This window comes from Eumetopias jubatus, unplaced genomic scaffold (assembly GCF_037043125.1).
Source record: "Eumetopias jubatus isolate StellerSeaLion01/CBP00866 unplaced genomic scaffold, mEumJub1_p1.0 scaffold_10, whole genome shotgun sequence".
NCBI lineage: Eukaryota > Metazoa > Chordata > Mammalia > Carnivora > Otariidae > Eumetopias > Eumetopias jubatus.
In genome coordinates, this window is record NW_028274816.1 from 104,093,960 (window position 1) to 104,110,564 (window position 16,605).

General features: G+C 49.9%; 1 protein-coding gene across 17 annotated transcripts in view; it reads right to left on the minus strand.

The window, feature by feature from the left end:
• Positions 1–7,459: 7,459 nt before the first annotated feature.
• Positions 7,460–16,605, minus strand: part of CDK12 (cyclin dependent kinase 12) — a 74,294-nt gene continuing 65,148 nt past the window's right edge. For 9 of the 17 annotated variants that reach the window (XR_015769342.1, XR_015769340.1, XR_015769339.1 and 6 more), the window contains 2 exons: positions 12,953–16,166; positions 7,460–7,598 (listed from right to left, as the gene is read on the minus strand). The gene's annotated coding sequence lies outside the window, so the exon portion shown is untranslated. The remainder of the gene's footprint in view (positions 7,599–12,952; positions 16,167–16,605) is intronic. The other 8 variants (XR_015769341.1, XR_003607124.2, XR_003607123.2 and 5 more) reach the window with 3 other exon arrangements.

Consider the following 16,605-nt stretch of genomic DNA (forward strand, 5'->3'; position numbering starts at 1 on the left):
CATATTATCCCATTTAGCCATCGGTAACTGTTAGAGAGGTCTTAACCCCATTTTATAGATTAATAAACCAAGGTGAAAAAAGGTAGTTACTTGCCCAAGTCACAAACCAAGTGGCCGAACTAGGAAGATCCTCCAATCTCAGGCCTGGCCCCCAGAAACTCTTTCCACCTAGGCCTCACCTCAACACATGGTTTCTTAGGGGGCCACAAATTTGTGGCCAGACCACCTGCCGCTAGATTTGGGCACAGGTTCTCTAACTCACAGAGGTGCCTGTCCTTCCTTTGAGCTCAGATCCTTGCCGTGTCCTGTGCTGTTTGGGCAGACTGTGTCCCTGCTTCCCCTGAGAACTGCGTTTAAGGTGCCCAGGGAGGCATGGGATAAGACAGGAGTCACCCGGGCTTGGCCCACGTGATCAGTGCTCCCCGAAGATGTCACCTTTCCCATTTTGCCAAGGCTTATTCTCCTCAACTTCTCATCACTGTATTCCCGCCTCACCCCAAACCCTCCATACCCTTTTGGGGAAGGCGCAAAACCTTTGCTGAGGGCAGACCCTGAGACCCGCAGCGTTCATGGCCCAGGGCGGGCGCCTTGGGCCGCTGCACCGAACCCAGCCGGAAACAGCTCCGCTCCTCCTCGGGGCTCCCCGCCCCCCAGAGGGGGCAAAGGCTGGCCCGGCCCTTCCTCCTTGGCCTGGCCGCAGCAGGGCACCGAGGGGCCGGCAGCCCGAGGAGCGGCTGGAGGCGAGGGCCGGTGAAGGGGCCCGCAGATGCCGCCTCGGCCCCCCCTTCCCTGGCCGGGGCCCCCACGGTGTCGGGGAGCAGGAGGAATCAATCAGGATAATGAAGCCGCAGCCTGCCACGCACCGCGGGGGCACTGAGGAGCCGGGGCCGGTGCCAAGTCCGCCAGACGGTTCGGAGGAGCCGAGCCCGGCGCGGCCCGGCGGCGGCGGCGGCGGCGGCGGCGGCGGCGTTTGCGGCAGCGGCGGCTGCGACGGAGGAAACCCGGGGCCGGCGCGTGGAGGCCGGACGCAGCTCGGCGCAGGTCCTTGGCAACCGCGCCTTGGCAACCGGGACGCCCGAGAGGAATCTTAAAGCTGCAGCACCTCCTTTCCTCGCCGCCGCCGCCGCCTCCTGGACCTGGGGTGGGGTGGGGGAGGGGGAAGGGTCGTGCCCAGAGGGTCAGTGGTGGGAGTCAGGCCCTGTGCCTCTCGGGACTTGGGGGTCCAACTCATATCCTCACTTCATTTATCAAATGTGGATTGAGCCCACGTGCCCAAGCACGGGCTAGACACTGGGGAGGAGAACGGGCTGTGATAAAAAAATGAACGAAGTCCTGCCAAGAGGAGTTCACAGTCTAGCGCGCAAGGCGGACCAGACTGGCTGAGGTGAGCAAAACCCTGTATTACCCAGGATGAAGGGGCTTCGGCTGGAGTGCCGAGGGGCTGTTACAAAATAATCCTGCGGCACCTGCTTTAGTCTAGGCCTGGACTGTGCTATTATCCCAACAGCCCTGTGAGATGGGTATTATTGCCATTACCATCATTCTCAATCCCATTTTATTTTTTATAAGATTTTATTTATTTATTTATTTGAGAGCGGGAGGGAGGGAGAGAGACAGAGAGACAGAGATAGCAAGAGCACTGAGCTGGGTGGAGAGGGAGAAGCAGGCTCCCCGAGAGCAGGGAGCTCCACATGGGGGCTCGCTCCCAGGACCCTGGGATCATGACCTGAGCTGAAGGCAGACGCTTAACTGACTGAGCCACCGAGGGGTCCCCTCAATCCTGTTCTAAAGATGAAGAATCAGAGGCTCAGAGAGGTAAAGGGACTTATCCAAAATCCAATTTTATGTTTTGGACAATCTAGAACTTCTAACTCTGGCCAGCTTTCATTACAGCATGATATTTGGAAGGTTAGACCTGAGTGAGGACTTCCCAATACCAGTCATGTAGGAAGTGAGGAGAAAGGGTAGCTGAAGGAAGAGATGGCTCCTTCTCCCTCCTGCTGCCCACTGGCCTGACCCTGTCTGCCCTGTCCTCACAGGCAGACCTATATGTGAGCAGAGACAGCTAGAAGAGGTGACCTCAGAGGCCCCTCTGGTTCTGCAATTCAATGTCTCCTGTCTGAAGTGCAGGCACTTCAGACCACCCTTCTGGGCAGCTGTGGTTGGCAGGGGGCTGCACACTGGGGGAGATTCCAGGCTTTTGAAACAAGGGGTCAGGAGTGACAGGGAGGATTAAAGGGGTGGGAAGGGGCTTTGGCAAAAGAAAGCTTAAGTCAATATCATTAGGAAGACTGGGCTTCATCTTCCCTTCTCTTGTCCACCTTGCACATCGATTCAGGTGAGAAATTTGTACCAGGGCCTGGGGTAGGCTCAGACACCATTGGGAAGGCAAAAATCATGCTGGCTTTATAGCTAGACTCATCTGGTTTCAAATCCTGGCTCTGTCACTTATCAGCTATGTGAGCTTGGGCAAGTGATTCAGTCTCCCTGAGCCTCATTCAGTTTTCTCATCTGTAGAGTAGAGGCATTAATACCTATATTTCAGGGTGTGGCTCAGTCAGTTAAGCATCTGACTCCTGGTTTTGGCTCAGGTCCTGATCTCATGGGTCGTGAGATTGAGCCCTGCTTCAGGCTCTGCACTCAGCAGGAGTCTGCTTGGATATTCTCTTCCTCTGCCCCTTCCCCACTGGCTCGCTCTCTCTAAAATAAATAAATGAATAAGTTTTTTTAAAAAGTCAACTTTTCAGGGCTATTGCAAGATTGAGAAAAATGTATGTATGGTGTCTAGCACGTGGTAGATGTTTAACAAATGGTAATTTTAAAGATGTCTTTGTTTATCCCGATAGTCCGATAATGGTTCCCAAAGATATGTCCACCTCCTAATTCCTGGAACCTGTGAGTGTTACCTTATCTTAAAAAAAAAAAAAAAGATCTTTGCAGGTGTAATTAAGAATCTTGAGATGCAGAGATTATCCTGGATCATCTGGGTGGGCTCTAAATGCCACCATAAGTGTCCTTATAAGAGTGAGGGCAAGGGAGATTATACACAGAGAAGAGTAGAAGGTGATGTGAAGACAGAGGCAGAAATTGGAGTGATGCAGTCACAAGCAAAAAAAAAAAAATGCAAAAACGCCAACAGTCACTAGAAGCTGAAAGAACAGATTCTCCCTTAGGGCCTCCAGAGAGAGCGCAGTCCTGCTGACACCTTGATTTTGACCCAGTGAAACTGATGTTGAACTACTGGCTTCCAGAACTGAAAAGAGTAATTTTTTTTTTTTTTTTTTAAGCAGCCAAGGTTGTGGTGATTTGTTACAGCAGCCTTGGAAAACTAACACATTTACACTGGAGAGTCTGTCTTGAACAAAACTCAATACCTTCCCTCTAGGAGTTCACAGTTTAATGGGAAATGAGAGAAGTGAACAGTGCATAGGGATGCCCAGAAGGTGTCAGAGGAAGGTAGGTAAGGCTGTTAGAGCTGGAGAAGGAGTTAGCCAGGTGAGGGGCTAAAGCAGGAAGGCCATTCCAAGCAGAGGAAACAGTGTGGGAAAAGGAGTGGGAGATAACACTGCCTTCAGGAGACTGTCCACATTTGGGATGGCAGGTGCATGGGCATGTGGGGCATGGCATGGCAGAACTGCTGAGGTAGGTGGCAAGGGCAAGAGAGCCAAGTAGCTTCCACCCCAGAATGGAATCAACCCCTTCAACTCATGAGTTAATGGGCCCCAACTCAGAGAACCCAAGACTGTCAGTACTGGTCAGAGGCCTTAGGACCATCCAGTCCAGTCCTCCCATTTCACACATGGGGAAATTGAGGCCCATAGAGAATGAGTCCATCCAGGGAATAGGGTACAAGATGGCTGCGCTCTGGCCTCTCTCTTGAGCCTGGGTGTCCCATGTCTGAGGGTCTCAGAGATGCTGCCTGGTGGTCCCTCTGTAGCCCACATCCAAAAACCCAGTGGTCTCTAAACAAAGAGTGGGTGGTTTGCATATAATTTGCATGTTGCTAATTAGATGAGAAAGGCAGATTCACTTAGTCTCCTCCCCTCATGTCCCCCTGTCCTGTCACTCTCATTGAGTTCTTCTTCCTCATCCATCTCTCTCTCTCTTTTTTAAGTAGGTTTCATGCCTAGCACAGAGCCCAGTGGGGAGCTTGAACTCCCGACCCTGAGATCAAGACCTGAGCTGAGATCAAGAATCAGATGCTCAACTGACTGAGCCACCCAGATGCCCCAGGCCTTCCTCATCCATCTCTTGACCACAGCAATTTCTTCCATAATTCCAGCCCAAGCCTCACCCCTCAAGGCCTCTTACCCAGCCCCGACACAACTCCTACTATTAAGTGTTTGATCCTGCCTGGAAAAAGAACCTGGTGGGTCTCTGGTATATCTAGTCTGGGTAGAGGATCTTGGAGCAGGTTATAGTGGAAAGGGAGGTGGTGGGTGTTCCAGCTTGAGGTTTTCTCTGGGAGTGGGGAACGGTGAGTCCTGTCTCCCTATAGCCCAAGGGCCATCTGAATGGGGCTATGGAGTGGGGGAGGAGGGTCCTCCTTGGGGATCTGGTGGGCAGGTGCCAGCTGCATGCCCCAGGCCTGCCCCCAAGCCTCTTGGCTGGCAGCCACACCAGTCTGTGAAGGAGCTGGCTTCTTTGAGGGAGGGGGATTCCTGGGGAAGGTCAGGAAGCATCCCTTGGCCTGGCAGTCTAACGTGGGTAAGGCTGAGGTTACCGTGAGAGTTACTGTGGATCCTCCAATGGGGATAGCACATCCAGATTCTTGTGGCTGTCATCAACCCAGCTCAGAAAATTGTGATTAAACTAAACAGTGTCTCCTTGAGGGTAGGCACTCAACAAATGTTTTCTTTTTTTTTTTTTTTTTTTTTAGATTTTATTTATTTATTTGAGAGAGAGAGAGACAGAGATAGTGAGAGACAGCACAAGTGGGGAGGAGAGGGAGAAGCAGGCTCCCCGCAGAGCAAGGAGCCCGATGCAGGACTCGATCCCAGGACCCCGGGATCACGACCCGAGCCGAAAGCAGTCGCTCAACCGACTGAGCCACCCAGGCGCCCCTCAACAAATGTTTTCTGATAATAAGGGGTCGCCTGTCTCCTGGAAACAGGTAAGGAGGAGAGTGGGGCACAGAGAGGCACAGCTTCTGCTTCTCTCACCTCCCATTAGCCTCCTCTTCCCTCTGAAATCAAGTCTATGCCCAGCACCCCTCCCAAGTGAGATGTCTGAGCCTGTCATCTGATGGCCACCAGAGAAGGCACCACTCTGTAGCTAGGACAGGTGCATAGGATGAGCACAGGTATCCCCAACCCCTCTCCTGGCAGAGTGGCTGTGGGGCTCTGTCATCACCGTGGGTGACTCAAGGTAGCTGCCAGGAGCTGGGGAACATTGGTGCATTAGAATTCATGGAAAAAGCTGGGGCACAGCTCAGGCTAACAACTTGCAGAAACCAACCTGGTTAGGACGGAGGTCTGGATGTGGGAAGGCTGCCCTGCATATGTGAATCATTCTTCTCCATGCCTGGGTGATAAGTGAGGCCTGTGTACACATGCTCCAGGGGACCTCAGCAAGCACTCTGACCTGCATGCACAGCTATGTGCACATATCCCGGCGTGCGCAAGTGTATACTGCGTGTGAGGGTCTTTCTGGAATCCCACCTTCCCTCTTCCCTGCTCTGGGTCTTCTCTTCTTGTTTCCTGGCAAAATGGGAAGTGGGGTAGGAATGCCAGTTTCAGTATCCCCAGCCCTGCCCCCTTGTGTTGAAGGTCCCTGCCTTCATTTGCCCATGACAGCAACTGGTGGATTCCTTCTTGGTCCTGAGTTGAGGGATCCCAGCTCCTTATTGGCTTAGATAGCCATCTTGCATCAATTCCTCTGCCCTGGTAACTCCCTCATCCCCTAGTGTGTCCTGTGCCTCTCCCTCATCTAGTGTCCAAGTCAAGGGGAGAGGTGAGCAGAGGTAGGGTGATGCTACAGGAGTGGGAGCAGGAAGGGTGGACCAGACACTGCTCGATTTTGCCTGGGTCCCTCTGGAGCACTGCTGCTCATTTAAAATTCCGATTTAAAGCTGAGCGGCTCTTTAAATTTCCACATTAGCATGCCGCCCTGATGCCAGGCCAAGATGTTGGGATGGATTTGGCAGGAACGCCTCCAACAGCGGCAAGCAGCAGCATTTGCCAGCAATAAAACAACGTATGAATAAAAGAAGGCTGGCTTGGCAGCAGCAGCAGCCCAGGTAGCCGGGTGAGCCCAGGAGGGGCCCTCATATTTGGGGGCTCAGAGGCATGAAGACTTGTGCAGGGGCATGCGTGAGGGTAGGCCTCTGTGGCTGTCTTGCCCCCCTCACCCTCAATCTGTGCCTGCAGTGGAATCTGGGGTGAGGGCCCAGGCAGGATTGGGATTTCTCCCGTGCCTGTCTCACCTCCCTCCCTCCAGGCTTATCTTCTTCGAGGAGACAGATGTTGCCTTTGATGAGGACATAGGGACTTGGCCCAGAGCCTGAGTTGTCCTACTTCATTAGGGGCCCAAAGAACACGTGGGGTCAGAGAGAGCAACACTGCCTAGAGTAGCTTCCAGATCCATGACCCCAAGTACCTGGCTGCTGAGGGGCACTGTCAGGACAACGGGACTGGGTAAGAAGACACCGTGAGGACCAGGTACTGAGGCCGAGCTGGGCAGGAGAGATGCTCTGGGATGGGCAGCTTGCTAGAATGGGAAATGGCCAGGGAGAGCAAGGGGCTGCCACCCCCACCCCTTGCCTAACATTAACTTCCTACAGATTTGGGTATTTTGTTTGAGGTCAGCAAGGAGGTCAGATAAAGCCCCTGGGCTGAACACTGGGCACCTCCCAGAGGTTTTGTCCACTCCCTCCTCCCCAGGGTCTAGAGAGTACAGCCCCAAAGCACTTGAGGCCTCTGGCTCCAGCGTTCCTCTGCTCCAGTCACCTGGCTGAGGCTCATCAACATTGCCCCGGACGCTTCAGGGAACAAGCGGATTGTGTTCTCGCCATCTATCCCTCCCACTTGGTCAAACGATCTCCTCCCCTGAAGTCCAGGGGAACAGGACAGAAGCAAACAGAGGAGTGGCAACAGATGGTCTCGGCAGTCTCCGCTAAGGCAGAAAAGAGGGGTTTTCTGCAGAACACCCTTTTCCGATGGAACTCCTCTCCTCCAGCTCACGAGTGATTTCAGGCCCCAAATGGAGAGAAGTTATTGGGACTTTGAATTCTCTCCATCCCTGGAGAAGCTGTAGAGCAGATAGACAGGTCCAGGCGCTGGTAAGGCAGGGGGCCCATATCCTGGAACTTGGTTTACTCCTGTCCTGATATTTTTGTTTTTTTCCCCAAGGAGAATGAGGTGGCCTGACCTCCCAGGCACCCTGTTCTCTGGTCCACATATCAGGGGTAGGTCCGCTCTGGGGGTAAGGAAGTGGCTAAGAAACTGAGTTTAGGCCACAGTGATGTCCTTTTGTCATTTATTCATTCATTCAACAAATATTTACCAAAGAGCTGCTTTATGCTAGGCACGGTGCTGGGCACTGGGAGCGCACTGGTGAATACAGACAGATGTGGTCACTGTCCTCGTGGAACTTTCCATCTGGTGGGGGAAATAGGATTATTATTCAAATGGCTGCACAAATAAGTGTGAAATCACTGTGCTAAGTGCTCTGAAAGAAGAATATATAGTACCGTGAAAGTGTACAATCGGGGGACTTGGCTGAGTCCAAGGAGTTGAGGATGAGCTTGCAAAGGAGACAGAGAAAGGGCAGCCAGAGTGGTAGGAGAATTGGCAGTGAAATCATAGAATCAAAGGAGAAGTTGGTCAACTGTGCCGAGAGATGCTGAGAGCTCATGAGACACCTATTCACCCTGACTCCTCACCTGCTAGTTGTGAGTACAGGTATGGGAAGGCTCTGGCATTGTGCCTGGCTCACAGTTGGTGCTCTGTAATGTTAGCTCCCTTTCCCCCCCTCCCCAAGCTGAGCCTCCCTCCAGGGACCCCAGATTTCTGGAACAAAGAAGCTGCCTAGTCTCAGCCTCCTCCCTCAATTTAGGCCCCAAACCCCAGCCATCCAGTCCTCACTGAGGGACTCTGGGCGCCCCCTCCCTGCCTCTCCACACTAGTCCCTTCACGTGGAGCCCTACTGTTCCCTAACCTACTTCCTCCTTTGCATTGGTTTTCCATGAAGAGGGGCTGGGGTCTAGGTCTCAGAGAAAGATGTCATTCTGGCTCTGCTTCTGGGCTGAGTCTGAGAAGGCAAGAGCATCGGAATCCTCAGCAGCTCCCAAAGCTGCCCGGGGTGAATCTGAGTGTCTTAGGTAGGAGCGGGAGTAGTGGGGAGATGGGAAGGGGGGCTGCCCACCCAAGGCGGCATAGAGCCCAGAGCCTTTTCCATCGCAGACACCCCATCTGTCTCCCACAGAAGGCTCGGGTTGGAGGAGGTGCTGAAAAGGGGGGTATGGAGGGTGAAATTGTACAGTCTGTGATCTAGCATGACGACAGTGAAGGTGCTGACTGGGAGGGTCAGGGTGGGGTGTAGGCTGGGAGCACTAGAGGTCAGAATCTGGGACTGGAGGTGGGGAAGATGACAGGGGATGCTCTTTGCTACTTTCCTTAAAGAGCCCTCTGTTTTTTATTTTGATTTATAGCTCCCCACCTAACTGACCACAGGGCAAAGAATCACACCCCTCTGGCCAACAAACTATTGGTGTTCCTAAGCCAAGGCCTGGGCTGGATTCATGATACGCCCCCCTCCCAGCAGTCAGACCTTTTCCAGACCTCAAAATAATATTTATTTAAATTGGCAGTTTTCAGAGTATTTCCTTTCACATATCACTTTAATTGATCCCGCTAAAGTCTAGGGAGGTAAACATTATTATTCTTGATCTATAGACAAAGCAACAAGGGGTTTATTTTATTTTTATTTTTTTAGAGAGCAAGTATGCGTGCGTGTGAGCGGGATGGGGGGTTGGGGGGGAGAGGGAGAGGGAGAATCTTAAGTAGGTTCCATGCCCAGTGTGGAGCTCAAGGTGGGGCAATCTCATGACCCTGAGATCATGGCCTGAGCTGAAATTAGGAGTTGGATGCTTAACCAACTGAGCTACCCAGGTGCCCCAACAAGGGGTTTAAGAGATTAAGTGAATAACCTGGATCACAGGAGAGTAGGGAGAGGGGGCCCTAACCCATGTATTCTGACATGCAGCCACTAGGCTATCCTCATGCCTTCCTTGCTCCTCATTTTTGGTGATACTGTACAGCCCCCACTGCTGGGTCAGGTTGGGGTTCTCTAGTAGATAACTCAGAAGAATTCCTTTCCTGTGACTGACAAACTTTGGGAGATACCCAGGCCTGGTGGACATACATCCATACAGCCCCTACTCTTGGAAACCAACTTCCAGACACTAGTAAACTAGACATCCCCAGAGGGATGGGCGTCTCACATGCAAAAATATGAGAGGGCTCTAGACTGGAAGTGGGCAGGAAAAGGGGGCAAGGCAGAGGGTGGGGACAGAAAAATGCCAGCCCAGTTAGTTGTTCTGTTAGCATCCACTCCAGGGCCTGCGTGGACCCTTGGGAATCCCTGCAGACATCCCCTCCCCACATTCCAAGTTCTAAATACTTTTTGTTTTTCCCTCCGTGTATATTTAAAAGAGTATGATTCCACAGCTTCCCTACCTACTCCAGTCTTCTCCCACTCTTCCCTGTTTGGAAGTTCTTCCTCGGATGTAACTATTTCTTCAGGCTGCAGCTTAATCCCTCTAAAAGCCCTCTAAAACAGGTGCCAAGGGAACCCAAGACAGGGCTTGAGTTATTAAATATAAATAGACAGGGGAGGGGAACTGAATATAGACAGATATTTTATCTCTCAGTCCCTGCAAGTTATTGGGAAGATGGCACTAGTGGTTGCTAAGCAACAGGTCTCCATAGAGGACAAGGCACAGAGGAAAAAGCCTCTTTTGAATATTGAGGTGAGAGGGTAGGGAAGGTGGTGGTCCAAGGGCTATGGACTGGCAGGCAGGGCTGCGGCAATGATTGGTTCGTCCTCCAGGAACAGCCCTATTCCCCCAGGCCTCAGTAAACTCCGCCTCTACAGTCTTCCCGATTGGTGGAAGGAGGAAGGCCTCAGGCACTCCTCCCTTCCTGCCGGGAGGAGGAAACCTGGTTTCCATAGCAACCCAGAAACAATCCTGGCCTTGTTTTGCTCATGGCTTTTCTATAACCCCTCATGGGGCACCAACTATCATGGACTCCCTTCTCTGACCCCCAACTTCCGATTTGAGGGGGAGGGCCCATAGAAAGATTAAGGGTGGGAGTGCCACTGAGCTGGTCTCACTGGGCCCTGAAGTGACCTATTAAGACTCTAAAGAGGGAGTGACTTTTAGGGAAAAGGGCTTTCAAGAGTCCTCTGACCTCTGTACCTCCTAAGGGGCTGCAAAAAGCACGGGCAAATGGTGGCATCAGACGCAAATTCTATGTCCAGGCTTGCTTTCTAAAGAGCGAGTACAGGCTGGGGCTGAAGGTCAGGAGAGAATGAGAGGGCAGGGTCTTTTATGACCCTTGGCCACCCAGACTCCTATTCCTCCTCGACCTAAAGTCCACTGTCGTCAAGACCCGAGAATGGAGATATAGAACATTAACGTATGTCAAGTATAAGTGAGTGGCACCGAGGGGCATAATCTGTTTTTCTAATATGACCACAAGCAGAGTGTTAGGAGAATTAGGCCGACAGCTGCTGGTGCCCCCCCCTTCCACCCCCCCTCCCTCTCCCTCTCCCTTCCTCCTCGGCGTTTGCACACACCAATGGCAGCCGAGCCCTGCTCGAGATTTCTCTTAATCTTCCTCCACCATCCTGCGCTCTTTCCGCAGGCGGTGCTGCGAAGCCGGCAGAGCCCCGCGTCACACCTTACTGCTCTCTGAGATTGCTCCACAGAGAGCTCAAGGAGATGGCAATTCGGCGCTGATGCCGGCTGGCAGCAGTTGGGAGAGGGGAAGGAGGAGAGAGAGGGAGGAGGGGAGGGGGGAAAAAGTTGGCACGGATACCAAGTTTTTCCCTAGAGAGACATGGTGGGGGGGGTGGCAAGAGAAGAAGAGAGAAAATGACACAGAGAAAAAGAAACAAGGAAAAAGAGGCAGACAGGCAGAGAGAGAGAGAGAGAGAGAGAGAGAGAGAGAGAGAGAGGATTAAAGTTCTCAGACATTCACATGTGGGCATCTCTAGCCCACCTCAACTCATGACCCTTTAAAGATCACACCCCCAGCTGGAGTTCCCAGCCACCCACCCTCCAACAAACACCAAATGCGCGTGTGCACACACACACGCACACACACACACACACTCCCAGCCAACCTGGAAGTCAAAGCGGCCCAGACATGTGTGTATTCGTGCAAGTGTGTGTGTGTGTGTGTGTGTGTGTATACGCCTGTATGTTGTCTCTGTTTTGGATCGCAGTAGAATGCAGTATGTAAATGAGATGGTTATTACCGCAATGTTCATCAAGCTGAGCCGAGAAGACATTAATAGCCTGATGAATATGCATGTGAATTTGTTAATTAAGTTAATTATTCTGCTGAAAATGCATTCGTCTTCCAAGGACATTTTCCCAATGATTTTTACATGCTCTAGCCATTAGTCATGCTATATTTTATCAGGGAAATGAGTTTGCTTAAGTTGTAAAAAAAAAAATGGAGCGAGAAGAGAAATAGAGAAAGAAAGGAAGAGGAAAAAAATGAAAGAGGAAAGAGGAAAATGTGTTGGAGTTGAGAGTGGGAAGGCATCTGAGGCAGGCCTGAAGTTTGAGGCCCAGCTGGGCTTTTGAAGCCTGCCCTCGATTTTTATGGGTATCTCACTCTACAATTTTTTGCCCTTTTTTTGATGACAAACTTTTTTTTTCCAGTGCCAAATTTCCAACACATTAATTAATTGTTGTAGCCAATTAACTGTAGTTGTGCAAATGAGTTTAGCACTAATTACCATGCAGTGCCTGTAATCACATAAAAAACTTGCTGAGAAAGAGAGAGAGAGAAGAGAAAGAAGGAATGGGAAGGCAGTGGTGGCAGAAGAGAAGGGGACCTGGAGTAGAGGGGCAGCCAAGGGAAGGAAATAAGCAGGCGTTCTGAGACTTCCTGGTTAGAAGCCATCTTGGCTTCGAGAAAAAGGCGCTGTCTCCCAGCCACATTGAGGACCTCTGACAGTTAGGAAATCTCAGTGGGAGTAAGATTCAGTAAAGAGTGATCTCCCTTTGTCTAAGAACTTCCAGCCAAAAGACACAAGTTCAGAATGGATATCTCTGGTTGTTTCAATGATACAGTGTAGTCCCTATACATTCTGAAGGCCTCGGTGTTTATCCACCATGGCTGGAATTACTGGGCATGGGTGGTGGGTGTGACTGGGAGATGTAGCCATTTCTGATGGGCCCGGGGAGATGGAGAAAAGTGGTATGTGCTCTCAACCTGGTTCTAGAGCCGTAAGTACATAGGGAAAATTGTTATGAGTCTACACCACTGGAATAGGCCAATGGAGCAACGATAACATCAGCTATAAAAGAGCCAATTCCAGCAGGAGGTGGGAAGAGGCCGCCTTTGGCCAGACATAGCTCCCAGGAGAGGAGCCAAACCTTCTCTCCCACAAGTTGGCATCTCTACCACCCATCATGTCTGGGCCAACTCTAGGTTTCCACCTGTCAGCTTCAACCAGTGCCCACAGGCTGGGGGACAGACCAAATGATTTCTCCAACTCCTGATTTCACTGTCCATGGCTTCAGCTAGAGTAAGGAACAGTTGTAAAGCAAGGACTAAGTGCTGGACTGGCATTTTTGCTTCCACTCTGCTTGCCCCCTGTACCATGTCCTAGACACTGTGCCTGCCCAAGCGGTGTGTGTGTGCGCACGCGCACGTGCACAATTAACCTGTAGCTCCCCCACCACCAAAAAATGTACGATTATTGCCCTTACCCCTCTGGAACAGAGTGCTCACTCATCATGGCCTGTTTCCTCAGACCTCTTCAGAGACACCTTCAGCTTCACACTTCCATGGAGGACCCTAGCCACGCACCCTCTCACAGACACCCAAAGGCTTCTTTTCTGATTCCAGGGCCCAGGTCTGTGGGAAGACTGCTCATGGGCTCTATCCACTTTAGCCTTCTTTCCTGGCAAAGGGGAAACAATTTCAAAGGCACATGCCATACTGCTCCCTGCTCCATGACATTGCTGCTCTTCTAACCTATGAACTAACGTCAGCTGTGAAGACCTGAACTGACCCACGCTGCTCCAATCTCTTTCTGCCTCCAACATCCCTCTTTTGGTTCTGCCCACACCCTATTCCCAGAAACGTTAGTCAAGGTCTGAGAAAGCCTCATGCAGTAGAAAGAGCCCTATTATCTTGGGTTCCAGGCTCTTCTTTGCCATTTAACATGTGATCCTGGGAGAATTTTTTACTGTGAGCCTAAATTTTCCTCATCTATGAAACGAAAATAGTAATAGTGCCATGCCTGAAGAATTAAAGAAGCTTAATAATTGTGAGTATAAAACAGTCAGCACACCAAGTAATATAAGCTACTTCATTAATTGGTAGTGAGTACAAAGTGAGAGTACAAAGTGTCCTTTAACAGGTGAATGGTTAAACAAACTGTGGTCCATGTGGTCATGGTATGCCATAGAATAAACAAAAGGAACAAACTAGGATACATACAAAAACGTGGATGGATTTGGTGAGTGAAAAAAGCCAATCCTGGGGCACCTGGGTGGCTCAGTCTGTTGAGTGGCTGCCTTCGGCTCAGGTCATGATCCCAGGGTCCTGGGATCGAGCCCCCCATCGGGCTCCCTGCTCAGCGGAGAGCCTGCTTCTCCCTTTCCCTCTGCCTGCCGCTCTGCCTACTTGTGCTATCTCTCTGTCAAATAAATAAATTAAAAAAAAAAAAAAAAGAAAAAAGCCAATCCTAAAAACTTACACAGCGTATGACTCCATTTTTGAAATGACAACATTTCAGAAGTGGAGGTAAGTGGTTGCTAAGGGTTAAGGAGGGTGTGAGGTAGGTGTGATTATAAAAGGGCAGCATGAGGAATCCTTGTGGTGTTGGAACTGTTCAGTGCCTTGGCTCTAGTGGTAGATACACAAATTTGCACAGGTAATAACATTGTATACACACACACACACATAAAACGGGGAAATCTGAGTAAAATTGGTGGACTATATCAATGTCAATATTCTGGTTGCGGTACTATAGTTTTGCAAAATATTAGCATTGGATGAAAGGAAAAACGTATAAGGGATCTCTGTATTATTTCTTAAAACTGCATGTGAATCTACAATTATCTCAATAAAAAAAAAAAGCTATGATAGATTACTAATGTCTCTCTGCTGGGCCTAGGAGAGAAAAGGGGCTGCCCTTGTGTTTCCATTGCAGAATTCCAAAGAGGAAGATTTAAAAAACATTATTCTCATGGGTATATCAATACAATGACCATAGGGAACAGGGGATATTTGTATCTGTTGATCTAATAATTCTCCTTTTTAGAATTTACTATAAAAATGCATGAAGAGGGAACGCCTGGGTGGCTCACTCGGTTAAGTGTCTGCCTTTAGGTCAGGTCATGGTCCCAGGATCCTGGGATCAAGTCCTGCATTGGGCTTCTCGCTCAGCAGGGAGCCTGCTTCTCCCTCTGCTTGTGCTCTGACAGATAAATAAATAAAATCTTTAAAAAAAATGCATGAAGTTTTATGTGTTAGAATGTTCATTCTGGTATTATTTATAAGAGTAAAATACTTAAATGATTAAAAATAGGGGATGAGCCTTATAAATCATGACATGTTTAGGTGATGATACTCCACAGACTTTAAACATACCTAAAAATACATCCAGCACAATGCCTGGCACATAGTAGGCATTCAATAAATGGTAGTTCTCTTCACTTTACTGGGATATGCTGGGTATTAAAAGAGCTAATGTAGGTAAATGTACTTGACAAACTGTAAAATGCCTGGCAAATGCTAGATGTTGCTATCCTAGTGGCTGTCTCTCATAGCCCCGTCTTAGATGATGAAGCTGTACTTCCAGGCAGAACACTGCCTAATGTGCTCCTGGTTTGAGGCATGGGAATGGCACAGTCTGAGTCAAGGGATTGGGGCTATTTCCTTTCTAGGAGACTGCCACTCCCCTGCTCCACATCATGAAGACAATCATGGACATTCTTCCCAGCATGTATACATTCACTTATTTGGCCTGTAATTTCAGAGGACTCATGGAGTCAGTCGTTGAAGCAACATCAGCCCTGGTGACTCCGTAAGAGTAACGGACTATTGGGCGCCTGGGTGGCTCAGTTGGTTAAGCGACTGCCTTCGGCTCAAGTCATGATCCTGGAGTCCCTGGATGGAGTCCCGCATCAGGCTCCCTGCTCGGCAGGGAGTCTGCTTCTCCCTCTGACCCTTCCCCTCTCATGTGCTCTCCATTCTCTCTCTCTCAAATGAATAAATAAAATCTTTAAAAAAAAAAGAATAATGGACTATTTATTGTATCAACCACTGAGCACCTATGGAGTATCAGGCAGTGTCCTAGGTGCTTTACAGACATTATTTCACTAAATGCTCTCCACAACCTTAAGAGGTTGTTTATCTGAATTTTACAGACAAGAAAACTACGGCTCAGAGAGGTTAAGTGACTTTACCAAGGTCGCACAGTTGGTTAATGGCAGTGCTGGTGCTAGAACCTAAGGCTTCCTGCCTCCCAAACTTGTGATCTAACCATCAGCTACTACCTTTAGAAAGACCAAGAAGGGGTGCACTCCCACAGTTAGTGAAGAAATTGCACTGAGGCCCCCATCAGGAGAAGCCACAGAAAAGTAATCCTGTTTTTTCAATTCCCCTTGGTAGGCACAGACTTAAACCTATCCCAGGCAGGAAAAAAAAAAAAATCTCTGAAGTAGGCCCATTCTGAAGTTTTATATCCCATCAGTAAGTTTTTCCATACACCTACCTTCTAACTTTTTTGCTAAAATCTGATCCCTCTTCAAACTCTCTTATTTCCAGTAGGGACAGTTGAATATATGACATGGTACCCTTCCATGAAAGGTCCTAGGTCAGGAGAGGTTGGAGGAGCTTCTCGTTCCCCAGTTCTGTTGAGGCCATGACTAAGATGTTTCAGTTCCCTTGGTCTCTTGGATTTGATCCAAGCTATCAAACCAAAAGATAAGCAGGAGAAAATGGGCCAGGAAGAAGAGCAGAAAGGAGTAGCCCAACCAGACCAAGGAGACTAGCTTGGAGAATGGTCTGGGAGTCTCTTGGGACCTGAGTGCTAGGCTTGGGGTAAAGTTAGAGTGGGCAGTTTTTCCCACCTTACTCAGCAGCCAGTTTCATGTTTGACATTTCCCTAGTTGGGAAGGTCTGGCCAGCATCCCTGATGCCAGAGTCTCTTAATAGTCTTGATAGGACATCTCTACAGAAAGGAGAGGGATGGGGGTTCTGCCACTCCATATTTATTCCTGTTTCAATACTACTTCACTGTGTTTGCTCAGGACCAGGCTGCCCAACTGGGGGAGCTTAGAGATGCCCAGGAAAGAGAATCATCTTGTGAGGAAGATGCTGGGTCCAAAGTTCTTTTCTCTCAACATGA